This window comes from Cricetulus griseus (genome assembly GCF_003668045.3).
Source record: "Cricetulus griseus strain 17A/GY chromosome 1 unlocalized genomic scaffold, alternate assembly CriGri-PICRH-1.0 chr1_1, whole genome shotgun sequence".
Lineage (NCBI taxonomy): Eukaryota > Metazoa > Chordata > Mammalia > Rodentia > Cricetidae > Cricetulus > Cricetulus griseus.
In genome coordinates this window covers 7626582-7643910 of record NW_023276807.1, presented here as the reverse complement: position 1 = coordinate 7643910, position 17329 = coordinate 7626582, and the positions used below count along the sequence as shown (strand labels likewise).

General features: G+C 41.7%; 1 pseudogene; it reads right to left on the bottom strand.

Moving 5' to 3' along the window:
• Window positions 1–15601: 15601 nt before the first annotated feature.
• Window positions 15602–15702, bottom strand: LOC113832302 (annotated as a pseudogene).
• Window positions 15703–17329: the final 1627 nt, after the last annotated feature.

Genomic DNA, 17329 nt, shown 5'->3' with positions numbered 1-17329 from the left:
AAGTTAAAATTATACATATGAGTGGATGATGTGGACTTCAGATATGTTTATATCATGTAAGATTTAAATCAAGATTAAACATTTATCTCTCCAGGCTATTGTTATTTGTGATGGATATATATGTATATATTCTGGTGTGGTGGTTTGAAGAAAATGGTCCCCAAAGGAAATGACACTATTAAGAATCCTAAGACAGAAGTTGTTACCAGGGTGTTTATGTGTAGGGTGTTTATGTGATAGGCTTGATCATGTTTTTTTGCTTGGAGCAGTTTGCGATTTGGTACTTTGGGTTAGAAAAGCAGTGGAATGCTTTAAGCATTGCTTAGTGGGCCATATTAGTAGGAGCATGGAAGACAATGGTGCTGAGAATGATTTGAACAATGGGGATCAATAGGCTTCAAAGGAGAAGAATATGAACATGTGGCCTAGAGACTGTTCTTGTGATATTTTGGTGGAGAAAATGGCTGCCTTTTGCCCTTGTCTGAAAAATTTGCCTGAGGTTAAAGTGAAGAGTTTTGGATTAGTTCTGCTGGCAGAGGAAAACTCAAAATAGCATAGTATATATAGACTCTGTCTTGTGGTTATTAGTGTTAATTCTGATGAAAATGTATAATGAAAGGGAGTAATCTGAGCAAATAAAAATACAAAATGTACAGATTGAGAAAAGGGACACCAGGAAGTAGAACAGAGCTAGATCCTGTATTCAAGAAGATAAACAGATTAAGAAGTGCAATAAAGGGAGTGGTGGTCTCAGGGCAAGATCTCACCAAGTTAAGTTTCCAACTTGTGAAAAGGAATGAAAGAAAAGCTTAGAGTTGCACAGTGGTGGCATGCACCTTTAATCCCAGCACTTGGGAAGCAGAGGGGGTGGATCTTTGTAAGTTTGAAGCCAGCCTGATCTATTATAGATCAAGTTCAAGGGCAGCCAAGCTTAGGCAGTGAAAAACAGAGCACTGGTGAATATGTAATTTAACAAGGTGGGATATGCCAGCCCCAGTAAGTAACAGAAATTAGCAGCTTCAGCCACATGGTTTTAGAGTTAAAGATAGAAGAAAGGGGCTGTAGAATTTGCCTCTGACTCTAAGAAAAGTGCTGAGGTCAGGCATGTGTCAAGGGTGTCCTGAATGGAGGCCTAGAAAGATCATAGTGTAAATCTGTGAAGTTGCAGCCTAGATTGCCTTGGAGACCCCAAGATGTTGGAGATGCCAGAGCCCTGGGATACCTGCCGAGGAAAGCTGCTAACAAGAGGTGGATACAGTCCAAGAGAAAGAAGTTATGTTGCAGCCAACAAAGCTGAATGGTTTTACCATGCAAAATATAATCTTAATCATATGGGTAAGTATATTTACACCATGTGTAATTGGTCATGTAGATTTAGCTATATTCTGAATGACCTTGTTGATGGCCAAATAAGTGTACACCCTTCCCTTGCTTTCTAATTAGAATCATAAGAACATTACAATTTTTCATGGATTTCTTCTGAAATCACAAACAATTCTGCTTTATTTTGTCTGAGACAGGGTTCTACTTTGTAGCCTAGGTTGGCCTAGAACCCACTCTACAGTCAGGTCTAGGTTTGAACTCATGGCAGTCCTTTTGCTTATAGGTTTGAGCCACCACATTCAGCTTAGTTTTGTAAGTTTCGTATTGTTTCTCTCTCACCATGTTGAATCAGCTATTACAAGCACTTCACACTACCTACCCATTACAGGTTGCTGTTGCTCAGGACTTGAGTTCCTTAAGGCTGCTGCAACTACTGTTAAACTGATTTCTCAACCATTTTCTGCCAATTTGGGGGGTCGTCAGCTTCAGCTATAGGTGGAGTTTCTGCTTATATGTTCCTCAACAGTGGCCATTCGAGCTTCAAAATAATTTACCAGAAGAAACAAAAAGGTTTTTTTTTTTTCCATCTGCATCATTTAGTATGAATGAGGATGAACCTGTTTCCCCTTGCTAACACATTTTTATTTTCGTGTGTGTGTGTGTGTGTGTGTGTGTGTGTGTGTGTGTGTGTGTGTGTGTGTGTGTATGTGTGTATGTGCATGTTCCTATGTTCCTGTGTGTATACATGTACATGCAAATGCAAGGAAGTGTACAGATGTGGAAGCTAAATGTCTGTTTATGATGTCTTTGTCAGTCATTCTAACCTCTTTCCTCTCTTTGTTTTAACGACACACAGAGTCTCCCTATATTTCTTTGGCTTACCTGAAACTCTCTATGTAGACCAGAATGGCCAGGAGCTCCTTAGTATTTTCATATTTATTTTATTCTTTGTATTTAGTTTATTTCTTATTTGCTAGCCCCACCTTATTTTTGAGACAGGGTCTCTCACTGAACCTGTGAACCTGGAGCTCATTGATTCAGCTGGATTGGCTGGCCAGTTCTGTCTGGAGAAAGCCTGAGTCTACTCCCCAGCACTGGGATCACTGAGGTATGTCACCATGCCCAGATTTTTACATGCATGCTTCAGATCTGAATGCAGTTCCGCATCCTGCATGCTAAGCATTTTAGCCACTAACCCTTCTCTTCAGGCCACATTTGAATTTTCTTCTAGGTAAATTATCTTTTACATAATTTGTCTATATATAATGAAAACCATTTTAGCCATAGTCAAAAGGCTTAAAGATTCATCACAGGGGGCTGGAGGGATGGTTTGGCTTCTAGAAGTGCTTGCTGCTTCTCCAGAGGACTGGAGTTCAGTTCCCAGGCCTTGCCTCTGGCTGCTCACCACAGCTTGTAACTCCAACTCTGGGGTTCTACACCCTCTTCTGACCTCCGTGGGCACTGCACTCATTTGTACACACACACACACACACACACACACACACACACACAGACACACACACACACCTTTTATAGACAACAATCACATAGATTCTTACACACTAAAAAAAAAAAGAAAGAAAGAAAAGAAAGCATCTTTTAAACAATGTTATTCCTCATCCTGCAGGTAGGATTCCCAAAGTGCAAACTTACATCAGCGAAAAGAGGCACTGTTTCCCTTAAGAAGGAAGTTGTAAAGTCAGGTCATTCACCTACACTTGTAATGAAAACTCTGGCTGTGCTGCATAGTGACTTCCCTGTCACAATCAGTGCTTGTTATCAATTGTAAACTAGGGTGGGGAGGCAGAGACAGTTTCTGTTCTGGGCCAAACCTCTGAGAGGGAAGCCATTTATCTCAATGGAACTGAAGACTAATCAAACTCTCCTTCATTCCGTTTGCTTAGCTAATCAGGTGAAAGAATTTAGCCACAGAAAGTGTAGTTTCAATTCTACTGACTTTAAACTTCTCATTCTTGTGACCCATGGATAATGGCTGGCAACATTAGCCCAGAACTACTCCATTTCCTTAAAAGGAATCACCAAAGTGCTCTATATTCAACCCATGTGATTTGTTTTGAAACCAAATGACACTTCCATTTGTCAAGCAGATTCCCTGACACATACTTTCAAAAACCATCCATAAAACTTCATTTTCAGTGCTGAGATCCACGTGATGATCCTAGCTGAAGACATTATAGAGCAATGGGTCTTGATCATAGCTTGTAAATTTGGCTTTGTGGAAGAATCAAAGGGTGCCAACTGCTATCCACTAACCCCTCCCCTGCCCCACGGTGCTGGGTTGTATTGGTTTAGACTGGCATTTTCAACATAATCTTGGCTGAGAAAGACCTGTTGCTCTGGGGAAGATGATAGCTAGGTGGGGTTTGACCACTGCCTGCTGCAGGTAATCCCATTCCCAAAGATTAATAACAACATGTTAGTTCATTTCTCAGAAGTAAGATTCATGATGATTCACTCTTCTGTGTGATTCTTTAGAAAAATTCCTGTCATGCATTCAGAAATATGAAGAGTCTTTAAATGACCCAAGTTAATCAGACACTTTTATTGTTTTTGGAGACAGACGACCTCTAACCCACTATCCACCATACTCTCTGAGTTCTGGGATTACACGTATGTGCCGCCATGCCCAGCTCCGAGGTCCGCTTTAGCTTCACACAGATTCTGTTAAAGTCTCATAAGCATTTAGTGTACGGAGTCTGGATAGGATGTTGATGCTTTCGCCAATTATCTCATTTTAGTATGTTTAACCCTCTCTTCTTTCTCTCTTTCTCATCTTGTCAGTACTCTCCAGACTGCCTCCTCCATATCCGACCTTATCCCAGCTGCTTGGGAGTGGTGTTTCATGACAAGCAATTGATGGTTGTTGACTGACTGAATACATGGTTCCATTGTATGGCTGGCTGCACAGACTGTTAGTAGTAACAGTGCCACAGTGACCCCTGTTGATGAAACCAGAAAGTGCAATGTGCAGGCTGATTTTAATGACAGTGATGTTCACATTGAAATATGAGCTCTGGCCAACCTACAGCTCAATGGGAAAGGACGTCAAAGATAGGTCTGCATTTGGACAGGAGAAGGAACAGCACCAGTGGTCTCTCTGTCTGAGCGCACTGTTCAGCATGTTTCCTTGATTGAGTTTTTTTTCTTTCTGTGACCCAAGTGTACAGGGCCTCAGCATCAGTTCAGTATGTTAAACAATCTTACTTGCTTGCTGTTATTCAAAGAATTCAACACGTTATGCTGCGGGTTGATCTGAGTTGTGATAGTTAGCAACTCTATACCTTGATCATTTGTTTTGCATGTGTAAATTTTCAGGCATGCTCATATGTGTGGTGTGTGCATGTTCGTGTGTGTGTGTGTGTGTGTGTGTGTGTGTGTGTGTGTGTGTGTGTGTACACGTGTGTGCACGTGCGTGCTTATGTATTTGGAGGCCAGACCTTGACATGAGGTGTTCTCTATAGATTTCTACTTTGGGAGATAGTCTCCCACTAAACCTAGAGCTCGCCCACCAGGGATCCTAATCATCTCTGATGCTCTAGCAGATTTTTGCAGGTGTCTTGGAGGATCTGAGCTCAGATTTCATACCAAGCACTTTACCAATGAACCATCTCCTCAGCCCTTTATGTGTGAACAGGGAAGGGCACCGTGACACTTTAGATTTCTAAGTTGTTGTTGTTGCTGCTGTTGTTGTTCTTCTTTTCCTCCTCCTCTTTTTCTTCCTCCTCCTCCTCCTCATCATCATCATCATCACATCATTATTTACTAGTTGTACATTGATGGATGGAGTCATTATTGGGGTTTCCCATCTCTCCAAATTTCTTTGTTCACCTATGTAATCACATTGCTTGGTGTAAACTTAGGAGAAATGAAGGAGACTTACCTTTGATTGCATATTGTAATTATTTTAGAAATGAGCATAAGAAAAGTTGATCCTACTAGGGAAGTAAAGAGAGGAATACTGCCACTACCTCATAAACCATGATGCTAGAGATGATTGAGGAGTGGAGAGCTTTAAGATGCCTTCAACCTTTGCATCAACTGAACCAGTCAGCTTTCTGCACAATCAACTTGATTTCCAGGCTGTACTGAACATAAAATATCCCACGTGGGCCATGATCCTGTTTCCTCATTGAACAAGGAAAAACAAAATTGCTTATCTGTGTACTGATAAAGCTTAAAAGAGAAGGAAAAAGAAACCAGTAGATGAGATATTTATTTGAATATATATGAAATCTTAATATTAATGTTACCTAAACGAAATTAGGATGATTTTAGAGGTGGTGATAGAGTTGTAGAAAGGGAAGCATTAGGAAGTGTCCCCTGAATTAAAACATGCTTTCCTCTGAGTGAGGAATGAGAGGACGCTGGCTCTCACTTCCCTGTCCTTGGTGGGACTTTGTCTCCATGGACCATCAGACTGTGCTGTGGTCCTCCACATTGTGCTGCAGTCCTCCACGCTCTACTGTGCTCCTCCATGCTGCACTGTGATCCTCCACGCTGTGCGGGGTTCTTCAAGCAGCAAGACTCAGACCTTGAGTTGCAAAACCATTGGGGATGGAATTCAAAACACTTGCTTCCAGATCAAATTACCAAGCTATTTTTGTAAGACTGCAGGCTTTGTCTGTTTATTTTTTTACACACCTTCTCCCCCAAACTTTTAAAGAGTGCTAAAAAATGATACAGAACCAAAGAAGATAACAATAATAAAGCAGAAGCCCCAGGAGGAAGGAAACCAGAAGAAAACAGAGGCAGAGGAGAGGTTACGAATGCACGCAACCACAGAATCTGTGTGCACTCTTGCCCTTTCATGAGCCTCACCAGTGGCTTTAAACCAAGATGTAAATAATACAGTCAAGCCCTGCACAAGCTAATACAAGGCTGGACACTTTGTGGATAGAATAAAAGCATACAACATTTCCTAGGAGTTTCCCTTCTATTGCTTTTCCTGATGAGGTCCCCAGTTAAAACTGAATCTCAGCTCAGCAAAGGACACGTACTTTGAACCGCAATTCCTTGTTTACCCGTGATCCAGGTAACTGGGCACCTGTGTTTGGATTGGCTAAGCTTGCAACCCGAAAGAGAGCACTGTGTAGAGTGCCAACCATCTAATCTGCCCAGGGTTCCAGTTCTGAGCAAAGTGTGGGACACTGTGAAAGGACAGTTGTGGACCAGGGCACAACTTGGTGTTTTCAATACTTATAGTTTGAAAACAAAACAAGAAACTTGAAACACATCCAGAAATGGATGTGTTTGAGGAGAGTCAAAAACTAGAGACTTTGAGTAAACTGACTGGTCTTGCCGATAATCTTCACACTAGTTGGGAAACAATGGTGGTTTGACTTGCTCACGTGTTCTATTTTCAATATCAAATAAATGGTTGGGCACAGACACATTTTAATATCTCAAAGCAGAAATTTCTAGGGCCTGCTGGATGGTCAGTGGATAAAGTGCTTGTTGTACAAGCCTGAGGACCTGAGTTTAATTCCCAGTACTGATATGAAGACAGACAGATGCCAGGGGCTTGATGGGTAGCTAGCCCAGCCCACTAACGACCTCCAGGTTCAATGAGAAACTGTATCTCAAAAAGAAAAAGGGAAAGAAAGATGGAGAAGATATCTGGAAGACAATGTCTGACCTGAACTCACACAGACATAGGCGAGGACACTTGTGAACACACACACATACACACACACACACACACACACACACACACACACACACACACTTGCATGTACATGTGCACATGAGTAAATATTTGAAAATGAAGTTCACAAAGCTTAGCACTCGCAGCACATTCTAAAGCTATGGGCCTTCTTGTTACTCAAGGGTATTTGATTCCCCTCAGGTACCAAAATTTGTAGACATCAAATGCCTCACAGGAATGGAGTTGTTTGATTTCTCTTTCCAGTCTAGATGATTCATTCCTATCTGCTTAAATGTTGACATGAAAAGTAATATATTTATGTTCATCAGTTTTAAAGTATTAACTTTAGTTTGAGACACTTAACTACTTGGACACATATTCAAGATAATTTTCTCTTTCATCACATTCAATTCAACAATTTTTCCCATATGGGGCTGAAGATCAGAGCAGGGGCTCATCCCATCTTCCCACGTGTAATAAGCACCAATCTATCTACATATCCAGCCCTTAATAAATATTCCTCAGGATAACTTTTGAAATCTGATTTTTCAAACTTTGCATCTGTGACAATAAAGTTAGTTTTCAATGAATGTATTAGAGTTCAAAATTCATCCTGATTTGGTAGTCAAAAATTAATAAAATTCGTAAAACAAAAACCCACACATGAAATTCTTAGCAAGCACATCATAAATCATGACTGTAGTTTATCTGGCAATATCTCTATTGGGAAACACCTAGTTTTTGTCATCTTTTGTGTAGACAGTAGTCTCCATATCATCTCTGAAAAACCACTGGGAAGGAAACATTGCAGTATTGTAGGTAGAATCCTGGAAGGTCAGCTATGGACTCAAAGATTGTCTTCAAGGTAGTGGGTGTTGTGTTGAGAATCTCAATTTGTAGCCTCAGCTGCTGTAACCTGGGACTCATCACTCTCCTCCCTCAGCCTTTCCAAGTCCATCTTAAGCTTAGAACAAATTACCAGAAGTCCCTCAAGTTATATCTCTTATAGGTAAGATCACAGAATAGAGACTTACTTTCCAATACCCTGAATGACAATATTTACTGTGTATGTTTTAATCTCTGCCTGTCTAATGGACAAAAAGAACAAACAAAAATTCTATGTCTGTCTTATGTTAGTTGGAAACTCATCAGTTAGGAAGCAACTGTGTGCTGTGGTGCCTCCATCCCTTGCTCAGTTCCTTCTCCCAAGGCCCACCTGCTGCCTCTGAATGGTTCCACTGAGTACCACAGGAAATGAGACACAGTTCAAATTTCTCTAATGGAAACTGCAAAGTCCAAGTCTTCCCACCCCCACTTTGACAAAACAAGGAGCCCAGTGTAGCTTACCTTGTGGCATTTAGACCCTCCCATGGACTGTGGCCTTGAGAGTGGTCCAAGAAGAGGTGTCGGGTTGGAGTCACAGCTGCAGCAGTAGCAGCTTTAGACTATGCTGCTCCTGTCCAGGGTTGCAGAGCTCAGTGACCAGTCTGGTTTGGAGCATAAACAGTTAATGTTCTGAACCTCAGTTAGCACCTCATGTGTTCTGCCAGAACTGTTTGCAAAAGTAAACGTATTACTTCTGCCTACAACCATGGCCTCTGCACAATTAAGTAGAGGGTCCATATGATATGCCTGTAAATAGTGAAACCTGTCAACAATTGACTTCTTCTAGTGTAGGAAGACAATCTGATAACCCAAGTATTCATGTTACTTGAGGTCTGTTGGGCTAGGCTGAACTAAACTCCAGCATGGAGGTAGGTGGCTGTGTCCCTGGGGTTCTCATTATCCATATATGTCTCTTACATTAATTTGAAATTTGTAAGTTAGGAAGGAGCTATGTGCTGCAGTGTATCCATCCCTTGCTCAGATCTTTCTCCCAGGGCTCACTTGCTGCTCCTGAATGGCTCCACTGAATGCCACGGGATAAAAGGTGCAGTCCAAGACAGATGAACCATGTGGTGTTCTTTCTGTGGTATGGATGAGGCGCAAGGAGCCATCAGAAATATGCAGTCAGTCAAGTTTGAGATAGAGACTGACAATGGAGCTTTCTTCCACTGACCTCATGGTCAAAACCAGAATTACAAGGTAGCAAAGCATGTCCTGCCATAGTGAGGAACCTTTGCACAATTACTTGACCAATGGCACAGATACAAGGGAGGTGAAGAATGAGTAAAGGGGGGTAATTGATGAAATCTGTTCTATATGTACAAGAGTAATGTTTATGAATGCATTTTCAAAAGTTTATGAAACCACTCAGCTTTTAATATTCTCATTTTTGTCTTTAAATGCTTCAGTTATTTATGGATGAGTTAATTCATTTAAGAACTATTTATAGGGGTTGGGAGTGTAGGTACATGGTAAAGGCCTTGGTTTGTGTGAATGAAGCCTTGGTTTTGATCTCACAAGTACAACAGCAACAACCAAATCTATTCAGAGTATTTGCTACAAGGTAGATGTTCTGCCAAAATGTAGAGCTACAATGGTGATGAAGAGATAGAATTGCTACAGTAAAGAAGTGGACATAGACAGTTGAACAGGAACTGTCAGTTCAATGAGGTGCTAGAGGAGTCCCTTGGAAGGGCATTTTACCAGACTCATGGTGAAAAGGAAGATTTTATGAGAAAATGGCAGTTGGATATGAGCTAAAAGGGCATTGAAAAGAGGACACTCTCAAGAGGGACTTAGAAGACCAAGTCCCACATGGACCACAGACTTGAGTCTACAGATTACTCGGGCCATAGAATGGAAGGATGATCACAGAAGGCATGCAGGGAAGAGATGGGATAGGACTTCCGGGTGGGGGGCAGGCATTGAAGGGAAGAGAGATGGAAGCTGCTCCTAAGGACAATGGGCATTGTGAGAAGGCTTGAAACTTGCTGTTATGTCATGTGAGAGAGGGGGAATTCAAGTACAATGTCAAAGTTTTTTTTTTTAACTCAAATACACTGTCTTGCGTTTAAAGAAATAAAAATGCGAAGAGTAACATTGGAATTGTAGGGGAGAAACTGTTCTGTTAAATCTTATTTTGTTGTGGTGACAGCACTCGAAATATGATATATCCTCTTAGCACTTTGACAGTGCAATTTGGTAACTTTAGGGACTGTTGTATAACAAGTGTCTAAGCCTGTTCCTTCTGTGTAATTGAGATGGTACCTCACTGATTTGCATTTCCCCTACTCATGTGTCTAAGAGTTGAACTACTTTACTTGCCCCATTAAGATGGAACATGCTCTTCTGTGGCTGGCTTATTTCATCCCCTGTGTCTTCAAGGTTTATCCTTATAGTTGCATATTGCACTATTTCCCTTTTTAAGCCTAAGAGGCTAAATAGTATTTCAGTCTCTCTCTCTCTCTCTCTCTATATATATATATATATATATATATATATATATATATATATATATACATGTATTACATATATATATACATTATATATGTGTGTGTGTATACACATACATATGTATGCATATCTGTATATATTTATGTATTAGTTTTAAAATATATCCAACCTTCAATGGACACTTGGGTTGTTTCTTCATCATCCCAGCAATTGTGAATAGTGCCACACATAAGAATGGTACTATTTCAAGGTCTAGTGAGATGAAACAGCAGTTAAGCGTGTTTATTGCTCTTGCAGAGAACCTGAGCTCAGTTTCCAGTGCCTGCATTGGGCAGCCCATAGCCACTTGTAATTGCAGCTCTAGGGGTTCTGATGTTCTCTTCTGGCCTCTTTGGGCACCCGCACTAACATGTGCACAAACCCCATATAGACACACTGATTTAGATGTAATCAAAACTAAAAATTAAAAGAATGCTAACATTTCAGATTCTGATGTCCATATTAAGGTAATACAATAGTTTCATTTCTAATTTTTATAAAAATATTTTATATGGTTTTTCTATGGAGGTTGCACCATTTTACATGACTGTTGTTTACAAAGATCACCATTTCTCCATGTGTTTAGCAGCGCTTTTTTTCTTTGAGTGTTTGGTTTGGCTCTAGATGCTAATCCTAGTGCGTATAAGCTGATACCTCATTGTGGTTTGGATTTACACTCCTCTGGTCAACAGTGATCTTGAACATCTTCCCAGAAACTTGTTAAACACTTACATGTCTTGAGAGAAATATTTACTCAAGACTTTGGGAGGTGTGGTCCAGGCTATGGCAGATCTTCAGTGAAGGAGGTGTGGAAGCCAGTGGGGAAGGAGAGACTGGATGACAAAAAGTAAGGAAGAAATCAGGAAAGTGGGATTCTGCGTGAGACCCAAGAGAATGAGATGCAAAACTCAAGTGAAAGAAGAAAGTATGTTGTAGGAATGCAGATTCTCAGATTGTGACAGACAGAAAGAAAACTAGGAATCTAGGAGTAAATAAGTGCTTAGTCTTCTGTGTAGAGGGCAGTTCTTGGCTTCCGTTGCTTTTTCCTTCGGAGAAGGAAGGTGCTGTAGCATTGGAAAAGAGGTAAAGTATGTTTGGGAGAAACAATAAAACCTGAGAGAAAAAGAAAACCCAGTTTCAGTGTTAAGGGCTCAGGAGAGCAGGAGACCTTGCATGGATATGTCCCAAGACTTCATCACCTTACTATTGTCACAGCCTGAGCTCACGTGTAGAACTGGATATTCTGGTTGATTCAAGGGAGCTCCAGAAGTCCTGGGGGACAACAGAGAAAGATCTGAAAACAAGGTGCTATGTTGATCCAAGCCACTCCTCTACTCCGTAATTGAAACATTTGGAGTTTAGCTACTTTTGATGCTTTTTCAACCTTCTTCGACTCCGTAGTGGGTGGGAGTTTTGAGTGCTCCGTGTCTGTTGCCCATCATATTTGCTTACTCTCAGGTACTTCAGTGGAAACATTAAATAGATGGTTTGTTTGTATTCCCTATATGCAAATACTTGGGAACACTACACACACACACACAGTGATCTGCTCCTGCACTCTCTTTCACAAATCTTCTAAAATATTTATGAAGACCAACATGTTATTTTTTTACATATAACTAGAAACCCACCTTTAAATGGACCATTGTCTCAAGCCCAAGGCAACAGTTTCCAACTTCCCAGTGTATGAATTCATCTCAGGAGGAGAAAACACCCAGGTGCCATGGAGAACAGGAGATGACATCAGATTCTCAAGCTATGAGGAAGAGGCTGTGAACAGTGAGTCACGGGTTACTGAAATGGATAAGAAGGAGATCTCAGGTACCCAGAGAAGAATGCGGGTCTCCTTAGGAAAAACTTACATAATCCCATAAAAAGTTTATAGAAGCAGGCTCTTATTTTCTTGTTGCAGCCCAAGAGAAGAACTGGTTTGACAGCTTTGTTTGATGTCAGTGACTGAAGAAACAGGCCTTTAGAACCGGTTCTTACATGGCAAGGACTGCATTCTACTGTAGACACACTTTTCAAAAAGTAAGAGAGCTCGTGCCTTGACCTGGATGTACACATTGTTTTCAAGCCAAACTATTCCATATATCTTGGCTGTCTTCACAGACAACGTGACTATGATTAAGTCAGGCAGTAAGCCACAGCAGTCATTTAAAAGGATTTCAATGTAGTCACACAATTTATTCTTGAGAATGTAGCCTAAAAATCATTGTGAAATTTAGTAGACACCTGCATCTACTAAAATGCTACTAAAATGCTAAAATGCTACTAAAAATCATTCCTGTCAAGCTTCCTTGTCATCTTAGACATCTAAATCTCTATTTGCTCTCTGGGACCAAAGCGATGACATTAGTGATATAGAGAATCTAGGAATAGTTGGAGTTTTCAGACCAGCTGAGAATAGAGTGAAACTGTTGAATTAGATGAGGTTTAGGTTACAGTGAAAAGTAAGTATTCCTCCTTGTTTGGGGGAGGGAAGGTCAAACATCAAAGACAAGTAGGGGGGCTGGATATATATTAATATTGGGTAGAATTATTTAATTCATGACTTCAAAGTCAACTCTGTGTGTGTGTGTGTGTGTGTGTGTGTGAGAGAGAGAGAGAGAGAGAGAGAGAGAGAGAGAGAGAGAGAGAGGAGAAAAAGCCATAAGAGAGAAGGAATAAGAAACAAGAAGACAATGAGACAAACACTATACCCCAGAAACACTTCTGAATTCCAATGACAATGTCCCTGGCTAATTAAGATATCATCTAAATTTCCTTTCCCTCTTTTGCAAAAATGCAAATGGGAAGGGTTAAGAACAAACCTCAATATCTCAGTGGTACTGTGCATGTGGATGCCTGTGTTCAGGCTCCCTAATGTGTTTTAAACAACATCATCAAAGGCATACACACACAGGCTTGGCGAAGAAATAAGTACATTGACTTAAAGGTGACTAGGAGGACCTTACGTTAAATCAAAGTGTCTTAGAGATGGGAGTTACTGAATTCATTGGCAGCACACTAAACATGGAGTCTCCATCAGAGAAAGCAAAGGGGAAGGAGAGATGATTTATAAGTGATTTAAGAAATAAAGAATTTAAATAACCATTCCAGTCATTTTACTTCATTCATGTGTCAACACACAGGTAACTTAATTGCTTAAAGAATAGCAAGGGGCACTGTCCGGTGACTAGAAACTGGGAGGCCCTTGCTGATTGCTGGTCTGATTTCATTGCTTCCTTACTGTCTACTGTGGAGATTCATATCGAAGCTGACCTTTGTTGCTGGGCTTTTTCTCTGCAACTGAGCTGGGTGTCCTCTCAGGCTTAGTTGCTTCCTCCCTGCAACCTGCTTGCTGCTTTCCATAAGGGCCAGCAGGGGTGTGGGTGTCTCAGACTTAAGGGCAGCAGGTGCTGGTGTCAGTGAAAGCTCTGCCTGACTAGCTGCCCTGCTGGGAATGCAGGCCTTGCCTGAGAGAGAGAGAGAGAGAGAGAGAGAGAGAGAGAGAGAGAGAGAGAGAGAGAGACAGAGAGAGACAGAGACAGAGACAGAGAGACAGAGACAGACAGAGACAGAGACAGAGAGTCTCCCCTGTCTGTGTCTCTGTGTTTATCTCTCTATGTCTGTCTTGCTGCATCTGTTTCTCTTTCTATGTGTCTGTCTGTCTCTTTTTCTCTTTCTGTGTATCTCTGTCTCTCTCTGTGTGTCTCTGTCTTTTTCTTCCCCCTCTTTCTGTGTGTGTGTGTGTGTGTGTGTGTGTGTGTGTGTGTGTGTGTGTGTGTGTGTGTGTGTGTGTGTAAGACAGAGGGAGAGAAATGGAGATACAAAGAGCAGAGGAGAGAGGGAATACAGAGTGGGGAGGGAGGGAGAGACAGAGAAAGAGAGAGTTATGCTTCTTGCCTAGATTTGATGTCAGCTTCTGTGTTAACAGGTGCATTCTTGGAAAATGGCTAATAACCTTTCACAGTTCTGTTTTTAGAAAAATCATGAGGATGAACCAAGCTATTCCTATATTCCTTGGCTTCAGGGGAAAAATAGCTTGAGTGTTTCTGGTTTCTTTTGTTGCTTCCTCCTATATCTCATTTACTCTGATCAAAGTTGAGCACAGTGGTCCTTTAATTCCTGTGGGAAGCCATCAGGACCAGCTCTAGGGATACCAGAATCCAGTGATACTCAGTTTATGTTTGTACATAAGCTGTGCACACCATCCTGTAAAGCACAGATTTTACCTGGATTATTTATAACGCCAAATGCATTGACAATGCCATGCAAATATCTACATTGTGATATTCAGGGAAGGAAGCTCTATATTCAGCACGAAGCAATTATTTCAAAGGAATATTTTCAAACAACAGTTGGTCAAATACCCAAATGTTGTAGCAGAGGGGCCACTGCATTTCCTAATGGCAAGACAGTACTGGAGTCCCTGGATGTCTCATTGTATTTATGCACATCCGTAACTGTGCTTTTTCCATATACTATTTTTATTTCCATCTCATATTCAGATGAAAAACCTCTCAGACAGTGCCAGATAAATACTTGGGAGTGTTTAAGGTATATTAATGGGTTAAAATCATCAAAACACCTATATTATTCCATGCTGGGAGCCAGGAGGTAGATTCTTTGCTTGTATTTGGCATAGATCTTGTATGTTAGGTCCTCATCCCCTTTAGCAGAAAATGTAGATAAAGGAATGGAAATGATTAGGGTTATGTATGTGTGTGCCAGTATGTATGGTACACACAGTGTATGTCAACTGTCCCAAAGAAAGGAAAGACCGCCCTTTTTTCATAGTCCCTTTTCCATTTCCAATCACATTTATGGAGTTTGCTTAATGCAAGCATATGTGGCTGCCTTTCCCCCTTTGGTTCTACTGTTAGGAGTGTAGACATTGCCACAGTCCCCTGAGAGTGCCACCAAAGGGCTTCTGAGCCCTTTCTATTTCAGTGGTTTGTTTGGCTCCATCTGGATCACCTGGCTCTCACCACTCCCTCCCCCTGTGATGTGATCTTACTACTAAACAAAAGCATCTGGGAAAACAGTGTCCCCAGCACGGTGTGACTTCTCACAGGCGGCCCTTTGATAGCTCTGGTGGTGTGCTCCTAACAAAGTGTTCTTGGAAGCCCTTTCTGCTGACTTTTAACTTCAAGGACTGCACAGAATTCCTGGCACACTGAGATGTTATCTCCTGAGCTTAGCAACTGTGTCGAAGCTCTCTGGTCCCTAGAAGTGAATCTGAGTAGACATGAATTTACTCTAAAACTTAAACCTAAAGAAGCCATATTTGCGCAGGGGCCATGCTAAGCTTCTCTGTATTGTTCCAATTTTACTATCAAAAGCCTAGCCACCAAAACACCAAACAGTGAAATTAAAAAGTGGGTGCAGAACTAAATAGAGAATTCTCAACAGAGGAATCTGAAATGGCTGAAAGACCCTTAAGAAAGTGCTCAAAATCCTTGGCCATCAGAGAAATGCAACTCAAAACAACTCTGAGATACCATCTTACACCAGCCAGAATGGTTAAAATAAAAAACACCAATGACAATCTATGCTGGAGAGGATGCAGAGAAAAAGGAACACTCCTCCATTGCTGGTGGGAGTGCAAACTTGTAAGACCACTCTGGAAATCAGTATGGAGGTTGCTCAGAAAAAAGTATCAGTCTACCTCAAGATCCAGCAATTCCTCTCTTGGGCATATACCCAAATAATGCATGTTCATACAACATGGACATATATGTTCAACCATGTTCATAGCAGCATTGTTTGTAATAGCTAGAACCCCGAAGCAACCTAGATACCCCTCAACTGAAGAATGGATAGAGAAAATGTGGTACATTTATACAATGGAGTACTACTCAGCAGAAAAAAGCAACGGAATCTTGAAATTCACAGGCAAATGAATGAAACTAGAAGAAACCATCCTGAGTGAGGTAACCTAGTCACAAAAAGACAAACATGGTATGCACTCACTCATATATGAATTTTAGATGTAGAGCAAAGGATTACCAGCCTACAATCCTCTTCACCAAAGAAACTAGGAAACAAAAAGGACTCTAAGAGAAAAATGCATGGAAGGGGCAGGGTCTCCTGAGCTAATTGGGAGCATGAGGGTAGGGGAGAGGGAGCTGCCAGAATGAGAGCAGGAGAAGAGGAGGAGAAGGGAGAGGAGGAAATGGAGGACCAGAAATGTTGAGTTGGGGGAAAATAGAGGAGAGCAGGATGAGAGATACCATATCAGAGGGAGCAATTATAGGTCTGAGGAGAGATCTGGCGCTAGGGAGATTTCCAGAGATCTACAGGGATGACACGAACTGACAATCTAGGCAACGGTGGAGAGGATAACCTAAATTCCCTTCCCCTATAATGAGACTGATGACTACTTTTTATGCCATCCTAGAGCCCTCATCCAGTGGGTGATGGAAGCAGAGGCAAACATCCACAGATATACACTGAACTGAACTCTGGAACCTAGTTGCAGAGAGGGAGGAATGAAGATCAAAGGGGTCAGTACCAGGCTGGTGAAACCCACAGAATCAACCGGCCTGAACAAGGGGGAGTACATGGACCCCAGACTGCTGTCTGGGAGGCCACCACAGGACTGAATCAGACCCCTGAACATGGAAGTCAATAAAGAGGCCTCTGCACTCTAGGGGGCCCCTTGTAGTGGATTAGTATTTTTCCCTGGTGTAAGAAGGGACTTTGAGAGCCCATCCCATGTGAAGGGATGCCTGGACACATGGGGGAGGGCTTAGGCCCAGCCCAGGATGATGGGGGGGGGACTTTGGGGAGCCCGGTTGAGGGCCTTACCCTGCCTGGGGAGTGGAGGGTAGATGGGGTGGGGGACAGGTGAGGGGCGGGGGGCCTGGGGGGAAGGGGAGGGAGAAGGGATTGACATGTGAAGCAAGCCTGTTCCTATGTGAATGGTTATAGATGCAGAAAACACAGTTAGGCAGACTTGGTCTTTTAACACCAAAA